Here is a 19646-nt window from a genome sequence, read left to right as displayed (position 1 = left end):
AACAAATACGAGGACTCGTGAGTAAACAAGGTTTTTTCAAATACTTTGACTGAGGTAAGCAAAAGTGAAATAGACCTTAGATCATCAAGGAATTCTGATGGTTGGAGCCTTAGACAAGAGGATTATAACATTTGGAGGGGGCTTGTGGTACCTCCCTAGATGCAAAGAAAAGGATTAGGACTGAAATTAAAGGTTTTACACTTAGACACTGAAAATTTAAGTTAAATACATGTAACATATATGCACTTAGTTGGTTTCTATGAATAAATGTTAGTGGCAAACCTGGTGTTTGGATCTGCTGACAAGACGTCCTGAGATAACTTATTTAGTCAGGCGCTGATAGCCAGTAGAAAAACTTTGACCTTCCATTGTTAATGTGAGCTAGAGGGCTATGATGTAAGGCAGTGGAGGAGACATTACCCCCCATTCCTCTCAACTGTACAGATTTTTGCAGAATGTCCAGATTTTTGCCTCATATTTTTGGTCAGTTTTTCATAAAATCGTATTTTTTCTGGCAAATTGCTGGCAAGTCATTAAAGACTGAAGTTATAAAATAATGAGTTTCAGACTTTATACCCTTCAGAACATTCATGCCAATGCAAAACCTGTTATTCTATCAACTTTCTAAGTTTTTAAGAGCAATTTTTAAAAGTTGTCCCTATTTTTGAATCTTTATTCCACTTTTATTTATGGCTTTGACCAGATTTCTTGCTCTAAGAGGTCGAGAGGTACGATAGCCCCCTCACATGGATGTGAGGCCAAATAATGTTGTCTCCATGCTAGCAGTCCTTAGTTCAGGCAAACAAGTCTTTGAGCATGTATACAAGATGATAAGAGCTATCTCCGGCTGAGTATATATCTGCTCACCTTTCCTTACAGCTCATGATGATGTACCTATTTTGCTGTTGGCCTGACTGTTGTGAATGTTTAGGTTCATAGGTTCATAGGTAGGTACTAGGCTATCGGCCCTAGGGCCTATATAAGCCTAGCCAAAAAATGTACCCTGGCTTTCGCCACCCAAGAAAATTATTTTCCTGTGCCCCTGTCGAGCAGAGCCACAGAAGTGATTCCCGGGGTGAATTTCCCATTTTCCATCCAGTCATCAAGATTTTTCTTGAAGAGTGCTAATGAAGAGCTTTGTTTTATATAGATAGGTAGTCTGTTCCAGAGTATGGGAAGTCTCTGGGACAGGAATCTATCCCTCCAGCATGTTCTGTTTATTGTGGTGACAAGGTTTAGGTCCCTAGAGCATGTAGCTCGGAGGGATTGGGATTTCTTTAAGTGGAGCATGTCCAACAGCTCTAGGTTTGACATAGCTTTGTATGTTAGGCAGAGCTCACCCCTGAGTAGGCGATATGCGATGGAGTAAAGCTGTAGTTTTTTGAGACGGCCTGCATAGGACATCTGTTTGAGGCCAGTAATCCTCTTTGTGAGGTATTTCTGTGGTCTTTCCAGTTGTTGTAGATGTCTTGTGAGATACATACCAAAAGGGGCGTTGTACTCTATAATGGGTCTAATGAGTGATAAGTAGAGGGGAACAATGACCTCTTTTTTTCTGGATGAGAATCCTTTTATGATGAGATGAGCCACGTAGAAGGATTTCCTGATCACTGTGGTGATGTGATTATCAAAGGAGAGACTACTGTTCACCTGTGTCCCAAGGTCTCTTATCACATTTTCGGCATTAAGTAGACTACCAGTTATGTGGTAGTTCATGGGTACAGAGTTTTTACCAAAGAGGATGACAATACACTTTTTGGCATTGAGCTTCAGGCCATGGCTTTGACACCAGGTATCTGTCTCAGTGAGGCCCTTTTGTAGTTTGTCCACATCATTAGGAGTTTCGATTATGGCTCCTAGTTTGCAGTCATCTGCAAACTTTGTTAGCCAAAGACCTTCTGTGTTAGTCTGCACTTCAGAGAAGTAGATACCAAACAGGAGAGGACCCAGGACTAAACCCTGTGGTACTCCACTTGTCACTGGTCTGAAGTCGGATTTGGAATCCGCTACTTTCACAGTGTGGGTTCTGTCCATGAGCCACTTGGCAACTCATCTTGTGACATAGGGATTTATACCTAGTTTAGTGAGCTTATCTATAATTCCAGAGTGGGGGATGGAGTCGAAACCTTGGCGAGATCTAGATAAGCTGTGTGAACCATTTTACCCTCATCTATGGCTTTGGTGACTGCTTCAAAGAAGTCAATCAGGTTTAGGAGACATGATCTGCCTTTTACAAATCCAAACTGGGTAGGGTCCAGAGTTTGGAGATTACCAATGTCTTTGTTTATAAGTTCCACGATGATACGTTCCATGGCCTTGCAGACCAGGCTCGTCAGGCTAATGGGGCAGTAGTTCCCGGGGTCCGTCGTGGCTCCCCCTTTGTGGAGTAGGATAACTGTCGCGGTGCACCATTCAGTGGGTACAAAGCCTGAGGTAAGGCTATGATTGAACATGGTACTTAGGTAGGGTGCCAGTTCATTCTGCAGTTCATGTAGAACGTAGCCTGGGATATTGTCAGGTCTCATGGATGCTGTTTTCTTGGCTTTCGGAGAGTGTGTTTTTTACCTGTGCAGCCGTGATTATAGGAACTTAGACCACATTGGCAGTGGAGTAATGTGCTTGTTTGCTGCCTGCAGAGAGAATAATTCTTCACCTCTCATTCTTTATTTTAACTATTAGCTGTTGCCTACAGGATGTGAAAAACATCAAAATGAATATTATCTTTCTGCACTATGTTGATTTAAGCTTGTTTCTTTTCTTGAAATAGTAGGTTGTATTTATGACATAATTTTCTGATATTTTAATTTCTAAATAAAATTAGAAAACACCCCTTGAAAATGATTGTATGAAATGCCCAGTTACTCATCAGAGATCTGCTAGTATGTCTGTCAACTTAAAAGCTGAAGGCTGAATAAATCTTATTTGCTACTATGCATAAGATTTGTGAACTGCATTTATTAAGCCATAAGTTTCAGACTTATACAAAAAATAATTTGCATTTTATGTTAATTCACAAGGATCACTGAGACATTATTCAGATTTTCATGCTCATATGTTTAAAAAGGTTGCCTATATACTTATTGCAGATGTGGTACAGGCCAGTTATGTATCTTTTTTTACTTTACAGTTATTAACTGTCCAAAATGAAATTGAAAAGTTTATTTTTATGCAAATATACTATTCATAGAAACATCTTTTGCCCATGAAAGATAATATACTAAGACTGGAGGCTGTCCTATCTTTCTGTAAACAATTATAAATTTTCTATCTAAAATAACTCACTTGGAATCATTTGCTTCATGCGATAAAGTAAAGAACTTTCCGGACATATTGATCTGAGTGCTCGAGTATGTGATCTGCATTTTATCTGTAATGTCTCACTGGAAAACCTCTGCCTTTCTTAGATATCAGCCAGTCAGCCAGAGAGAGATGGTGGGCAATCTAGCTTCATAAGCCTCCATATACAGCTAGTATTGTCAGAGGACTGTGAGACAAATTGTATTAAACTGAAAGAGTCAGTCTTACTGAGTGATATTTGGCAGTATTTTCAAGAAGTACATACAGTGCTTTCATCTGAGAGTTGAGATCATCTTAACACCTAAACTCTGAAACATGCTTTTCTGCATTAGGCACAAGTTGCATATAGCACTTTATTTTACTTGTCATATCTGTTTACATCACATATTAGCCTCTGGGTATTAGAAATGCTAAGATCTCCAACTTAGTTCAGTCTCAATATATACCTTTCACACTCTTCTTTATGCAATTAAAGTACATCCATTGTTTGACTTCGCTTCTAGTCTCATTTTCTGGTTTGGTCAGCTTTGCATTTATCTTGCTGTTTTGATTTTGGGATTTGCAAAAACTAAACAATGCCATTCTATTTGATGTGTTACATTTATGTTTTATGGAATATAGCATTTTCTTTCATTTGTCTTATGGTGTCCTGTTGCTAATGTATATTATCAAGAAATCTATCATTTGACAAATAGTAACTGCATGGAAGGAAATCTCCTCAATGCCAACTTGTCAAAAATTCTTCTGCCAGAATATTTTAATGCATATCAAGCCTACAATAGGATTGTAGCTGTGCAACTGTTTTTTCACCCTTTCTGGGAGTCTCCTATTTGTTGATGTTGTACAACCATGGAGTTTATATATGTACATATATATATATATATATATATATATATATATATATATATATATATGTGTGTGTGTGTGTGTGTGTGCGTGCGTGTGTGCGTGTGTGTGTAAGGAGGCTCGCCATGTGAGAGTTGTAAGATGGCATATTTCCCATCCAAAAATATTTCTTTGAATTGTCAGTTCCAACTTATGCTGGTGTATTTGTATGCATGTGTGTGTGTATGTGTGTGTGTGTGTGTGTGTGTGTGTGTGTGTTTGGAGTTTGACTTATCAAGTTTACTGTGTGGGAATTTGAGTTTAATGAGTCATACTGGATCTAGTTTGCCATACTCTCTTCCATAGCTCTTATGATGTACTCAATTTTGTCATTATATTTTAGAATCTGACTTAATATTTTCCATTCTGTGTTATAGTACTTAGTTTTCCTGCTTTATTTGCCTTTGATATTCTTACACTTTTCTCCCAGGTTATGACTTGAAAAGGGCCACTAGGCCATCCCACTTACTTGATAATCAGTCAGTCGATAAGGGTAACAAAACACTGTCATGTACTTTCTGATGTAATCTATCTACAAGGAACCTTTCAGAGGCATCACCCATTTGAAGCACCCATTCTCTGTCCTCTAAGTACTGAGGCCCAAGAATGTCTTTTTGTAGAGAATACCCACTGAGTGCATGGGGGTCATGACAACAAAAGCACAGAGAACTCTTGCAGTAAAATGCAATGGGAAGATGTGAGGAGAATCATGTAGATACAGTATTTTAGCATAGATTACAGTGGATGCTCACTTACTATGTCTGTCACAAACTGAAATTTGGATAAATCATCCCTTCATTTACTGTTTCCATCAGCTATAGACTCATTCAGTTACATCTAACTGAAAACGACAATTTATTTAATACTGTTTGATTAAGTACTTGGAATTGTCAGGAAACTGTGAAGAAAGCATCAAATAATGTCATTAGATAACCTTGTCTTTATATATTTTCTATTTTATTGTTTATGTTTTGTCAGTTCCATCTAGTAAATATTCTTGAGGAGGCACACTGGGTGCATAAAACTGTTGAGGATGTAACACCAGGAAAAAGCAGATTTTATGCTTCTGTCATAATTAATAGAAGATTTAAGATGTTTTTAGGATAACAGCATACATAGTCAGTCTATAACTTTAGGATTTTAAGGTTACATTTAGGTATGCAGTATAGAGGCACTCTGTCAGTCCTTTTCCATTTTGACTACTTCTTTACCACTAACAACTATTAGTCTGTTATAGAAATGTCTGTGCCCCTGGTGTAACTTAGAATATGGGCCTCTTGATGGGTAGGGTTAGCTTTGGTGTTGAGTATAAACTGCTTAGGGACAAAAAAAATGACTTGAAACAGAGGATGCTCATCCCTAATGTCCGTATGCAAAGGTTTACATTTAGCAGTCAGGTCACATCTTCATCCAGCATTTTCTCTAGCTCAGGTGACATTTCTCAGTGTTTGCTTTTATCTTAAGATCTACTGAAAAATAATTGTGTCTACGTTGCCCCAGTCTCACAGTCAGTAATACAAAGTCTGGGATGGTACACTTGATGAAATCTGGCATCCACTTTCACCCAGATTTTGTCTCAGTGTTGAGTCTTATTTTGTGCATACTGTTTGAAATGTACTTGAACAGAGGCTGCAGTGTGTAACACCCTTGTTATTAGCCATATATGAACAGACTTCACTACAGAAATAGTACCTTTTTTAAGTAAGAACAGTACGAGTGGCACTTCCAAACCAAACCAATAAGTCCAATAAGAAGAATGCCAAGGACCAAAGAATCTTGAACTCCACACAAGTTTATTCCAAAAAGCCAGGTGCTGCACGAACATATACGAACAAATAAATGCTTTTCTTCATCAAATTACACTAGACACGTTTTCGTCCTGAGACCAAGGACTTCATCAGACAAAGTGCAATTTGCAGATGTATCCAGGACTGTATATAAGCTTCTGAAGCCTCCAAGCCTTTCTGTGTTGAGGGAAGCCTTCTAGCTTATCAGTGGGAGTAGTAAGCACTAGGTAGCCTATCTACCCCAAGAGGAGTGGTTTCTGGCACAGACATTGTAGTTTATTGGCTGTTTAATTTTTATTTATTTATTTATTTTACATTTGTTAACCGGGCTAGTCTAACTGGATATATGTCCATTTTCAGTAGAGGCCCGGGGAGAAAAGCTCCTCACATAAATCAATTACAATGAGACATATAATAAAAGTACAGTAAGGATATACCTTTTGTAATAAGAATCACAATAACAAATAACAACAACAACAACAAATAGCTAAGGCATGCTAATAAAAAGTATACTAGGTCATTTGAAGCGTCACAAATAAAAAAGCTAAGGATTAGCAAATTTTTTGATAAACTGTTGGTAAAAAAGAATTAATACAGGACATATGAAGAGGTAAAGAAGAAATGCAAGGGAGGAGAAGAGTGAGATACAAAGGTCTAGTAAGGAGAGGAGAAGGAGATGGAAAAGAGGAGAGGGTAGAGAAAAGGTGAAGTGGGACAGAGCATGAGAGGAGAGCAAGAGGGTGAAGAGAAGAATGTGTATTTCTGGTTAGTAAAAACAGAGAAAAGTTATGGTAGAGAAGGGAATGAAGAAGCTTAGTCAGGAGTCCTACAGGAGCAAAGCCAGTAATTTTGGAAGTGCAGTTTGATTTTTGTTTGAAGAGTGGTAAGGAGGGATTAGAGTGATATCAGAGGGTAGCTGATTCCATGTCCTACCTACAGTATTGGTGAATAGAGAGTCACCAGCTAAGTTATAGGATTTTACAGATTTGGTCATGAGTTTAGCAGAAGATCGAAGGGAGGTAAGATTATTATAGGGGATTAAAAGTTGAGAAAGTATAGGGGTGTTGTCAGGTTGGTAAAGTATCTTGTGGGCAATGGTAAGTTGTGAGATCATAATGCAGTTTTGTAGCTCAAGCCAGCCTAGGAGTTTTAGGTTATGACAGTGATGTGTTCTAAAAGGGTTACTAGTGGCAAAACGGGCAATACTATTGTAGCAAGTTGCTAGTTTATTTAGGTTAGTCTTTTTAAGGTTAGTGAAAATAGGTGAGGCGTAAAAGAGAGTAGATATCAGATGGGAGTGGGCGATAGTTGCTCTAGAAGCAGGTGTAAGAAATGGTTTAATGCGGTATAATGATCCTATTTTTTTGTTAACAGTTTTGAACTTTCTGGCATAAAAGCCTGCATTTGCACTTGTTTCCCACCTTTCCTATAACTAGTCTAGTCCAGATACAGATTTGCTGTATCCAAGTCTGTTTGTAAGCTCCTGAGTCCCCCCAAGCTTTTTTGTGTCAGACGGAAGCCTTCTAGCTTGTCAGTGGGAGTGGTAAGCACTAGGCAGCCTATCTACCACAAGAGGAGTGTTTTTGGCCCAGAAATTGTAGTTTGTTGGCCATTTGGGCAGTTTTTTCCATCTCCTTCAACTTTCTGGTCTAAAAGCCCATGTTTGCACTTTTCCCGCCTTTCATATAACTAGTCTAGTCCAGATACAGATTTGCTGTATCCAGGACTGTATGCAAGCTTCTGAGCCCCCCCCCCCCAAGCCGTTCTGTGTTGTAGGAAAGCCTGCTAGCTTATCAGTGGGAGTGGTAAGCACTAGGTAGCCTATCTACCACAAGAGGAGTGGTGTCTGGCCCAGAATTTGTATTTTATTGGCCATCTGGGAATGTTTCCATCTCTTTCAACTCTCTGGTTTTAAAGCCTATGTTGCACTTTTGTCCTGCCTTTCCTGCAACTAATCTAGTCCAGATACAGATTTGCTGTATCCAGGACTGTTTGTAAGCTTCTAAGAGGTGCCAAAGTCTGGTCTTCAGTTTTTCCTTTAGATCTGCTCATTCTCTCCTCTCCTGCACTTTTACTAGCTTATTAGTCTAGCACTTTACTATACCAGTCTTCTTGGAGCAATTATTATAGCATACTAAAGTGCTATCAGCACTAAATGTTCTACAAGGAAACAGTTCCAGTACTTATTAGTAATGCACACCCCACCAGGCAATGTCTAAAGGTCAGTCCCCTGTGCTTTCTCCTGTTGACCTGGTGAACTTGGGCATCCTGAGGCAATGTAGCAACTGCCTCATGTACACCGAAAACCCTCTCCTCTTACCTCCCAACACACAGACTTTCAAGAGATGCACTTATATATCCAAACTGGAAGCCACGCACTCTCCAGCCAAGACCGGAATAGCTGGTGAAGAGGAGAAAATCAACACTTGCACCACACCACATGGAACACACAGCCCTCCTGAACACACACCAGCCCTGCCTTTACATAAAAACACAAACCACACACCCACCTTCATGGAGGCTCTCAATAAAAATCTACCCAAACAGTAGACACCTCCAAGGCAGAAATGTACTGGAGCACCACAACACAACACTAATCATGAGACACATAACTCTCCTAAACAGTGTGCCACTCAACCAAAACCCCTAAGGCAAAACAGCATGCCCTGCACACTAGTCATAGGTGACTCGATAGTGAGGCACACTGATGTCCCACTCACTAGGTTAAATAAGGAGAAAGCAACAGTCAGCTGCCTGTCAGGTGCAAGGATCCACCATATAACATGCACTCAGGTCCCTCAACAACAGGTACAAATATGACTCTGTCATTGTATATGTGGGTGTGAATGACCTGAGATGTACCTCCCTAGACTACATGAAGAGAGACATGGAGGAGCTCTTGGATTATGTAGCCCAGTCGGGTACGACCCTAGCCCTGAGCAGCATCCTACAATCACCCAGAATGATACTGCAGTACAAGCAGAAAATGATTGATGTCAACAATTGGCTAAGTTTCTGGTGTCATTCTAAGGGGATCCAGTATCTGTCTGCCTGGGATGACATGACCGATAGACCTTGATGCTTTGCCAGAGATGGCCTGCATCTGTCACCTCTGGTCATCTGAATGTGAATACACATAATTCCATCACTGCACTATGTTTTTTCCAAAGTGTATATTTTTGTGCATGTCATCTACACAACATCCTGAGAAACAGGTACATGTCGGTCTCACTTCTGCAATATGCATTCACAATGGTTTCTTTCACCTAATGTGCCACCATGTATTTATATATTATATATTATATTATATTATATTATATTATATTATATTATATTATATTATATTATATTATATTATATTATATTTATACGACCTTTTGCAAATTGTGCTCACACAATCATATCACAAGTTCTGCCTTTACAAATAAGTTTCATCACAGTTTTACCTGTGACATGCCCTATAAAGTGTACTGTGACACTTTTATAGTCACTATGCTATGGTGGCATGTTTCTCAGTGTGTGTAGTCAGAAGATCAAGATTCCAGGTCCTGTTATCATATGATCATAGGAGAGTACTAGATTATCGACATGGATATAATTTTAAGCCTAGCCATTTCAACCCAATGTAATACTGTAGAGGTACTAGTCAATACCCAAGCTTGCATTTAGTTATGACTGCCCATGTCCAAGAGGGTTATACGTGCTATCCCCAGTAATAATTTGCAGTGACCAATCTACTCATCCAGGTTTCTCTTTAACAGTGTCATAGAGGTGCTTTGTTTCACATGAACTGGTAACCTGATCCAAAGATGTGGCAGTCACTGGGAGAGAAATCTGTCCCTCCATCATGTCCTATTTTAGTCACAGGCCATACTTAAGTCCCTGGAATGGGTAGCTCTAGACCCATTTGATTTACAGATATGCAGCAAGTTCATTAGGTTTGGGTCTTGGGTTGCTCTGTAGGTCAGGCATTAGTCTCACCTAAGAAGTCTATATGATATGGAGTATAGTGACAGGGATTTTAGTTGGTCTGTGTAAGTCACATGCTGGAGGCCCTTGATCTTCTTTGTTAGAAACCTCTGAGGTCTCTCTAATTGCTGTTGATTCTTAGTAAGGTACATACCGAATAGGAAAATATACTCAATTATGGGCCAGATAAGTGCTGAGCACAGGGGAGTTATAACTTCTTTTGTTCTCAATATGATGCCTTTACAAATCAAGTGAGCTACTTGGAAAGCTTTCCTTACAATGGCAGACTCATGGTGGTCGAAGTTAAGGTCATGGTCAACATGTGATCCCACGTCCCTTACCACTTCATGGATACTTGGGGTATTGTTATTGATTTGATACCATGAAAGGACATTGTTTGTGCTAAAGGGAATGATGATGCATTCACTTTGAGACCATGATCATGACAAATACACCAGGTGCTGGTCTGTGTAAAGCCATCCTGGAGTATACAGACATCATTTGGGGATTCAATGATTGCACCTATTTTGCAGTCGTCTATTAACTTGGTCAGTCACAACCCTTTAGTTTTGAACTGAAATTCTGAGAAGTATATACCAAACAGTAGGAGGCCCAGCCCTGACACCTGTGGCACCCCACTGGTAACAGGTCAGCTGGTTGATGTGGAGTCACCCACTTTGATAGTGTATGTCCAGTTTGTGAGCCAGTGAGCTACCCATCTTCAACAAAGGGATTTACATTCAGTTTGCTAAGTTTATTGGTAATGCCTGAATGTGGGACTGTGTTGAAAACCTTTTCCAAGTCGAGGTATGCTGTGTGAACAGACTTGCCCTCATTACTGGCCTTGGTCACACTTTCAAAGAAATCCACCAGATTTAACAAGCAGGATCTGCCCTTCATGAAGCCAAATAGTATAGGGTTCAGGCTTTGGAGGTCACCTATGTCTTTATTTATGAGGTTGCGGTCCATAGTGATATGTTCTATGGCCTTCAGATGAGGCTGGTCAGACTTATGGGTCTGTAATTCCCTGGGTCTATTGCTAAGCCACCTTTGTGGAGTGGAATAGCTGTAGCTGTTCTCCAGTTATTTTCACTGAAGTAGCATCCAGAAGGTATGTTTACACTCTCACATGACTCCACAGCCTTCCCAACATCCTCTTCTTAGCTTACACAGATGATGGCATCCTCTATAAAATGCACTGTGAAACTGGTAAAAATCAGACTTCTGTGGTGGCTCAAGCATTAAAAACTGTGTTCTTTATCTTCTGTAATTAGGTAGTATTCTAATCTCACAGCAGTCAACTTGTATGTGTTGTTAGAAGAACATAATTCCAAGTCCTGCTGCTCTCATTCAAGTAGCATTCAGAAGATGCTTTTATACTGCTACATGACTCCACACTAATTTCATACAGCCCTCCCAACATCTGCTTCTCAACATACGCTGATGATGTCATCCTCTATAAAGCCCATTCTGAAAATGTTAAAATCAAACTTCTGTGGTGGAGTGAGTGTTAAGTACTGTGTTCTCTAGATTGTGCCATTAGATAGGTAGCAGTTACACTCTCGCAGCAGTCAACTTGTGTGTGTCTGTCTCTGAGTGGGTATTGATATAGTTAGAAGAGCATGACTACAAGTTCATAGGTTCATAGGTAAGTACTAGGGTATCTGCCCATGGGCATCTATAAGCCTAGCTAGAATGTGTTGGCTTTCGCTGCCCCCTTAAATTAGTTCCCTGTGCCTGTGGCCAGCAGAGCCATAAGTTCCCTGTGCCTCTGTCCAGCAAAGCCACTGCAGTGATCCCCGGGGTAAATTTTCTGTTTCCCATCCACTCATCAAGGTTTCTCTTGAAGAGTGTTAGTGAAGGGCTCTGCCTAATGTAGATTGGAATCCTGTTCCAAAGCATGGGGAGTCTCTAGGACAGAAATCTATCCCTCCAGCACATCCTATTTATCATTGTGGTGAGGTTTAGATCCCTAGAGTATGTGGCTCATGGGGATTTGTTTTTTTTTTTTTTTAGGTGGAGCATGTCCATCAATTCTGGGTTGGACATGGCCTTGTGTGTCAGGCAGAGATCACCTCTGAGTAACCGGTATGCAACCAAGTACAGCTGGGGTTTCTTCAGTCGGGATGCATAGGGCATCTGTGTGGCCAGTAATCCTCTTGGTGGCCTTTCCAGCTGTTGCAAATGTCATGTAAGGTACATCCCAAATGGGGCATTGTACTCTATGATGGGTCTGATAAGTGATGAGTAGAGGGGCACAATAACCTCTTTTGTTCTAGATGCAAACCCTTTTGTGATTAGGTGGGCCACACAGAAGGATTTTCTAACCACCTTGGCAATATGATTATCAAAGGAGAGATTACTATCTGCTTGGATCCCCAGATCCCATATTATATTTTCTGTGTTTAGGGGGCTACCACATATGTGGTAGTTTGCAGGTACTTTGTTTTTTCCAAAGGGGATAACTATGCACTTTTTGGCATTTAGCTTGAGGCCATGATTTTGACACCAGGTATCCTTCTCAGTGAGACCCTTCTGAAGGATGTCTGTATCAGCTGGAGACTCAATTATGGCCCCTAGTTTGTAGTCATCTGCGAACTTGGTCAGCCATAGTCTTCCTGTGCTTGCCTGTACCTCTGAGAAGTATATACCAAACAGGAGGGGGCCCAGGACTGAGCCCTGGGGGATGCCACTTGTAACCAGTTTAGAGTCAGACCTAGAGCCTGCAACTCTCACCCTGTGGGTTCTATCTGTGAGCCAATTGGCAACCCATCTCGTGACATAGGGGTTTATATTCAGGCTGTTGAGCTTGTCTATAATACCAGAATGGAGAATGGTGTTGAAAGCCTTTGCGAGGTCTAGGTAGGCTGTGAGGACCTCCTTTCCCTCGTCTAAAGCCTTGGTAACTGTCTCAAAGAAGTTCACCAGGTTTAGGAGGCATGATCTTCCCTTAACAAAGCCAAAATGTGTAGGGTTCAATGTTTGGAGGTTCCCAATGTCTCTGTTAATGAGTTTCATGATGATGCACTCCATACCCTTGCAGACCAGGCTAGTCAGGCTTATAGGGCGATAGTTCCCAGGGTCCGTTGTGGCTCCACCTTCGTGGACCGGGATAACTGTTGCTGTGCACCAGTCTATGGGTATGTAGCCTGTAGAGAGGCTGAGTTTGAACAGTGTGTTTAGGTGAGGGTTTAGTTCATTTTGGAGCTTGTGTAAGACATAACCTGGGACACTGTCTGGTCCCATTGAAGCTGTGGTTTTGACTTTGGATAGGGCTGTTTTAACCTGTGTGTCAGTGATTGCTAAGGCTCTACATTCTTCTGGTATGGTTATGGGCCCTTTAGGGGGAGAGAGGGGGGTGAAGTTTGCACTAAACCTGTCTGCCAGAATGTTGGCAATATCAGTCGGTTCAGTGTATTTTGTGCCATTCTGCACTAACTCAGAGCAGATCTTGACATAGCTGAAGAACGCTTTGTGGTTATCTTTGGAGTCCTTGGCAATTTTTTCTTTTGAAGCTAGCCTTGGATAATTTTATTACGGATCGTAGTTTCTTGCTGATACTGATCAGGGATGTCTTTCCTTCTTGGGATTTTACTCTTTTCTGTACTAGTTTCCTCCTTCTATTGTATAGCTTGTTTATGGCAGAGGTCCACCAGACTGGTTTCCTTTTCTTGAAGGAGTGAGTCTTGGTTTTGCTTGGGATAGCACGATCCATGCATTCTTGCTACCCTCACTCAAATAGAATTTAGAAGGTACTTTTACACTGCTACATAACTCTACAGCAATTTCATACAGCCCTCCGATAACTTCTTCTCAGTAAACACTGCTGATACCATCCTCTAAAAAATGCAGTCTGACAGACTTGTGAAGGAGTGCTAAAGATCAGTGTTTATTAGCACTTAGTGGGGCTTGCGTATCTAGACAGCTAGGGGTTCTGATCTCATAGGTGTCACGGATGCAAGCCCACAGCTATGTCACACAATCCTCCCAACATCTTCTCAGAATACACTGATGCTTTCATTCTCTACAAAGTGCACTGTGACAGTGTTCAAAACCGACATGTGATGGTGCTAGTGAGAAGTGTTGTTTTCTGCTGCTTCTATAACTAGATAAGATAAGTAGGGGTTCTAATCTCAACTTGCGTGTGTGTGTGTGCATTCATTTAACTATCAGTCTGAAGATGGTTTTACACCAGGATATGTGTCCACAGTTATGTCATGTATGCCTCCCAACATCTTCCTGTCAGCATATGCTGATGATGTCATCCTCTGTAAAGTAGACTCTGGCAGTGTCAAAGTCAGATGTCTGTGGTGGTGCTAGTCTTACTCTGTATGGAATCCAGCTTGTATACCTACACTAGTGTGTTGTTTGAATCTGACCTCAGTTAACTGTTGTTTGTGGTTGGTGGCATGTTATTGTCATTATATAATGTTCTGAATCTCTTTTCATTTGACTCCAACTCAAGAGAACCTTTTACATAGCTCCATGAATCCAAAATCCCCTGTTTCCTTCTGGCCACATAACATCCAGTCTGTGGAAGACTGAGGATGTCATCATCTCAAAGATCCATACACTCATTGTGAAGCATAGCCCCTCTATTACCCTTTGCAAGCCATCTCCAGACAACTGGATGTATGATTGCTAATTCTGCCAAAGGTTGGTGCACATGTCACATATGGACAGAGGCAATATGTAATAAAATCAAACACATACACATATAAGCACATACACCTACCATCTTACATCCCATTGATATATAATGTTTGGGTTTAAATGGTATAATAATGGCTAAGATTTTATGTGATCTTGGCTGTTAACCTAGAAATGTCCTATAATCCTCTGAGCATTGTGCATGTCAATGCTGTTGTCATCCATGTGTTATATTAAGGTCTGGATATACTGAAGTCCCACAACAGTATATTCCTGTCTGTTATTTCAGCTACTGTATTGATGGCTGCTGCTGTCATTTGGTTACATGCTCCTTCCACAAAAGCTGTAGTAATATGCCTCCTAAGGACTGTTGACTTGGGATGATGCTATGTATATTGTGGCCTTACTAAGGCATGTGTTCTTATACTGGAGTATACCAACATTCTACACAGTTGTCATGCAGCCATCACACTGACAGATGTAGTATGGTACATGTATGCATGTGTATACCTAGCATGGCACAGGCATGCATGTGTATACATAGTATCTGGGAATTTTATTTTGCATACAGTAATATCACCTTACACAGATTACATGGACACATATGCCTGGGTTCATCCTCAAGTTGTAATTCTGTTATGTACACAAACATATGACATGTTGAGATTCACTTGCAACCTTGGTGAATTCATTGTTTGCTCTATTATGTTGCTCTTCACAAGGATTATACAGGCACTCCCAACAGCATTGTGTGAATTTGTGTCATTAACTGTTCTGCAAGAACTGCATTCACCTCATTTGTAATGTGTCCACATATGGTGTCACGGCTCTCACCCACACATTTCCACTGATAAACATATAGGCATATGATGTACGACAGATGTAATGATGTGAAGTAGGTAGAGTTGTATGACTGTGTTAACAGTTTCACTGTGCCCCATGTGATTCATACCCAAGGTTTTATTTGGAGGTTATGTTCAGACTGAAGAACAATGGTAGCATAGGTATAGCTGTAGTGTGACTGTACTACGTCAGGATGTACATCTACATCACATCAGTATTAACACTTGATATTTTGCATGAACACATATGGATGTATGTCTGGATTTTATGGTGCTACAACATTTTCACTGGCAATGTCAGGGGGACAGCAATTGTGTAGCAGATGTGTTGAGGTTTGACATGTACTTATAAGAGGTGGTCCACAGTTTGTTTGGTATGTGTACAATATCACAGTGACAGCTTCCTTGATCATTGACACTAGACTTTGCACTGCTGTACTTTCTGTGTACATGGGCATAGTTGCTGCATTGCCATCATTCTCACATACTGCTGTACAATTCATTATAATGGATCACTTCTTAATTCCCACATCAATTGCAGATGCTTCACACAATATCCATTATTTTGATAGCGTGTACCTGGTTTTTGAGTCAGTTGACAACTCATCTTACAATGAGGAGGTTTACATTCAGTTTGCTAAGTTTATTGGTAATGCCTGAATGTGGGATTGTGTCGAAAGCCTTTGCCAGGTCGAGGTATGCTGTGTCACAGATCTGCCCTCGTCGATGGCCTTGGTCACATTTTCAAAGAAATCCACCAGATTTAACAGGCAGGATCTGCCCTTCACGAAGGCAATTGGGTAGGATCCAGGGTTTGGAGGTCACCTATGTCGTTATTTATGAGGTCCATAATGACACATTCCTTGGCCTTACAGATGAGACTGGTCAGGCTTATTGGTCTGTAATTCCCTAGGTCTGTTGCTAGGCCACCTTTGTGGAGGGGAATAACTGTTGCCGTTCTCCAGTCTGCTGGAACAAAGCCTCTGGTTAGGTTAGAATTGAAAAGAGTACTTAGTGGTGATGCTAGTTCATGTTTTAGCCTGTTTAAAAAACAGCCTAGGGTGTTGTCTGGTCCCATAGAGGCTGTGTGTTTTGCCTTAGACAAGGCTTTGAGGACCTGCTCTTCACATATGTAGGGTGGGGGTGGGAGGGTGGAGGAAGGTTTGTTGTAAGTTAGGAGGGGATAAGGGAGTGAAATTTTCACCAAACCTATCTACTAGCAGGCTTGCTATCTCTGTGAGATCAGTGTGTGTGATACCATTGGCCACTAGTTCTGTACATGCTTGGGTCCTACCCTTTAGGTTACGTACATAGATGTAAAAGGCCTTATGGTTATCCTTGGCTGTACCTGCTAAGTTTCTCTCAAAGGAGCCCTTGGAGGATTTGTTAAGTTGTCTTAGTTGTCTGTTGAGGCTGGGGAGGGTGCTTTGTCATTGATGGGTCTTGCCATTGTATTCTTGGACAGCAAATTTTTGCATTTATTATAATGTTTGTTGATGCTGGATGTCCACCATGATAGCTTGTTTTTACTTGGGGCTCTGGCTTTGATTCTTTCTGGTACAGCCAAGTTTATACAATTATGCAATTGATTGTACAGGGTGTTGGTGTAAGCTTTGGTGCAGTTACCACTTCCAGCTTTGAATTCATTTATACCTTTATCTAGAAGGGTATAGTTTGCCTTGATGAAGTTTTTTAGTCTGATTTCACCCTTTGTGACTTCTGGTGTTAATGCCAGCTCAAAGGTGACTGATTTGTGGTCAGTTTTAACTAATGAGGCTCCGACAGTTGCAGCAGTGCATCTGTTTGATATGTTAGTGAGGACCAGATCTAGAATGTTTGTTCCCCTTGTTGAGGTTTGGACAATTTGTTCCAGGGCATTTGAATTAACAAAGTCAAAGAACTTTTGTGCTAGTGAGTTAGGGTTAGCTTAGGTTTCCCAGTTGATGGTGGGATAATTGAAATCTCCCATAATGAGTGTGTTCGATAACATTTGGATTGTCTCCAGTTTTGTCAAGTAAGCTTTGTGGGCGTCTTGAGCCATGGAGGGGGATCTATAACTGACTCTAACTTGAATGGGGTCTGACTCACTGTAACCTGGACCTGGGGAAACTCCATGGAGTTGTCCAGTCTAACTAGATGGGAGGTGAATTTATCTCTAATACAGACTGAAATGCCACATCCTTTTGTTTTCACACGTTCATTTTACAGTCTAAAGGTGTGGAAGGCATTGTAGCCTTGTAAGGCTGTGGTAGTCTCCGAGGCCTTGAATGAGGTTTCTGTGACTGCAGACATCTACATCTTCTAGTGATAGAAGTGCTACTACAGAGAGCAGTTTTTGGTTTAAGCTCCTAGCATTTAGCAGCATGACCCTTATTTTGTTCTGATTGGTTAATTTCACATTGGTAATGTTATTTTTGAGACATTGCCTAAAAAAGGCACTATGGGGGAGGCAAGAGCTTTTGCCAGTAGCCAAAATCCTAGAGGTGCCAGGTGTAAAACATCTCTGGCAAAGCAGTGTGGCTTGCCAAACACAACTGGATCCCCTTTGAATGACACCAAAACCTGAGCCAATTATATGAAATCAATAATTTTTTGTTTATACTGTGGCATCATTCTATGTGAGAGTAGTATGCTGCACAAGGCTAGGGGCATACTTGCCTGGGACACATGATCAGAGAGTTCAACCATGTCTAAAACACTAGAATAGCAGCAAAATGATAACGAAACACACAACCACTAGCACCATGCCAGTAAAACGTTTATTGCGATCTGGTACCTCGGCCTTTCGCCTTCAAATGGATCACAAAATACTCGGTGCTGTTAACTATTATTTATACAACTTTAATTAAAGTTAATCAGCACCAATCAATCAATTATAACATTTTTAAACACATTTAAAGTGCTCTGCCAATATTTAAACCTACAAAACTGACAAATTTATTTAAAATAGACTATTATCAAAAAACTACATGATATTATTAAACTAATATATTATTAATATAAATATTTGTAAATTAATATAAAATGTGTATATATATAATAATGTCCAAAAGATTTTTTGACATAATATGCATTGGAGAAAAAAATTAAGTAACTACCAAATTGCTGAAAGAATGTTAAAGTGACATTTAATAGCTAATCTATATTATTATTACTGCTGTCTAATAAATCAAATGACTAGCAGATAAATTTCTCATAAAACCAAAAGTCTGAACAAGTAACCTATGTAACCTGATGTTTCAACACTGCCTAGATTAATCTATATAAAAATCTAAGCTAGCTAGATTAATGGATATTATGTACTTAATTCTATATTAAGACCATGTGGCTTCAGCGTATTAAATTTAAGGATCATCCTGGTCTCTAGTTCAAGCAACTTATAGACCAATCGACCCCCATTATTACAAAAGGGTTTACCCAACACACAAAATTTCAAACTACTGTGATCACTCTTATGTATCTCCAAAAAGAGTTTGGCCACTGGACTATACTCATTTTTATTACTAATATCTTTTATATGTTCCAAAACTCGGACTCTAACCATCCTTTTAGTTTGACCTATATACCACATGTTGGGACATGAACAGCCCAATATATAAACTACTCCTGTTGACTTGCAATTGAAAAAATGTCTAGCTTTAAAATATACTCCATTGATGTTAGTTGTATTAATAATCCTTCTGCAAACACTGCATTGACCACATGGGAAGGTGCCTTCAGTATTACCACTACTGGACTTTTTAATATTATTAAAAGAGTTACAATTCAGTATCTCATTTAAATTTTTTCCTCTTTTAAAAGAAAAAGTTATGTGTTTAGGAAAAATTGCACCTATGTTTTCATCCTCACAAATCAAATACCAATAATTTCTAATAATGTTACACACTTCATTTGATACAGGGGAATATTTGGTAACAAAAAATAAATTAGATTCACTAGTTTTTATGACATCTTTATTTGTTCTTCTCCTAGTAATGTTATTTTTTCTTTTTCTATTAACGATGTACCTAGGTCCTTATGTACAATTTTGTGGTGATGTTCATACACAAAATAATCTCCAATTCCTAATATCTTATTTTTTTAAAGTAATAAATGATCATGGCTATAACCTCTCTTGGATAACCTAGATTCAACTTTACTTAATTCTAATTGTCTTTCATTAACATCACTAGTGTGATTGTAAATCCTTTGAAACTCACCAGAGGGAAGGGACCAA

The sequence above is a fragment of the Protopterus annectens genome, chromosome 15.part0 (genome assembly GCF_019279795.1).
Source record: "Protopterus annectens isolate FY-2018-M chromosome 15.part0, PAN1.0, whole genome shotgun sequence".
In the NCBI taxonomy this organism is placed as follows: domain Eukaryota; kingdom Metazoa; phylum Chordata; order Ceratodontiformes; family Protopteridae; genus Protopterus; species Protopterus annectens.
Note: the sequence above shows the minus strand (reverse complement) of the source record.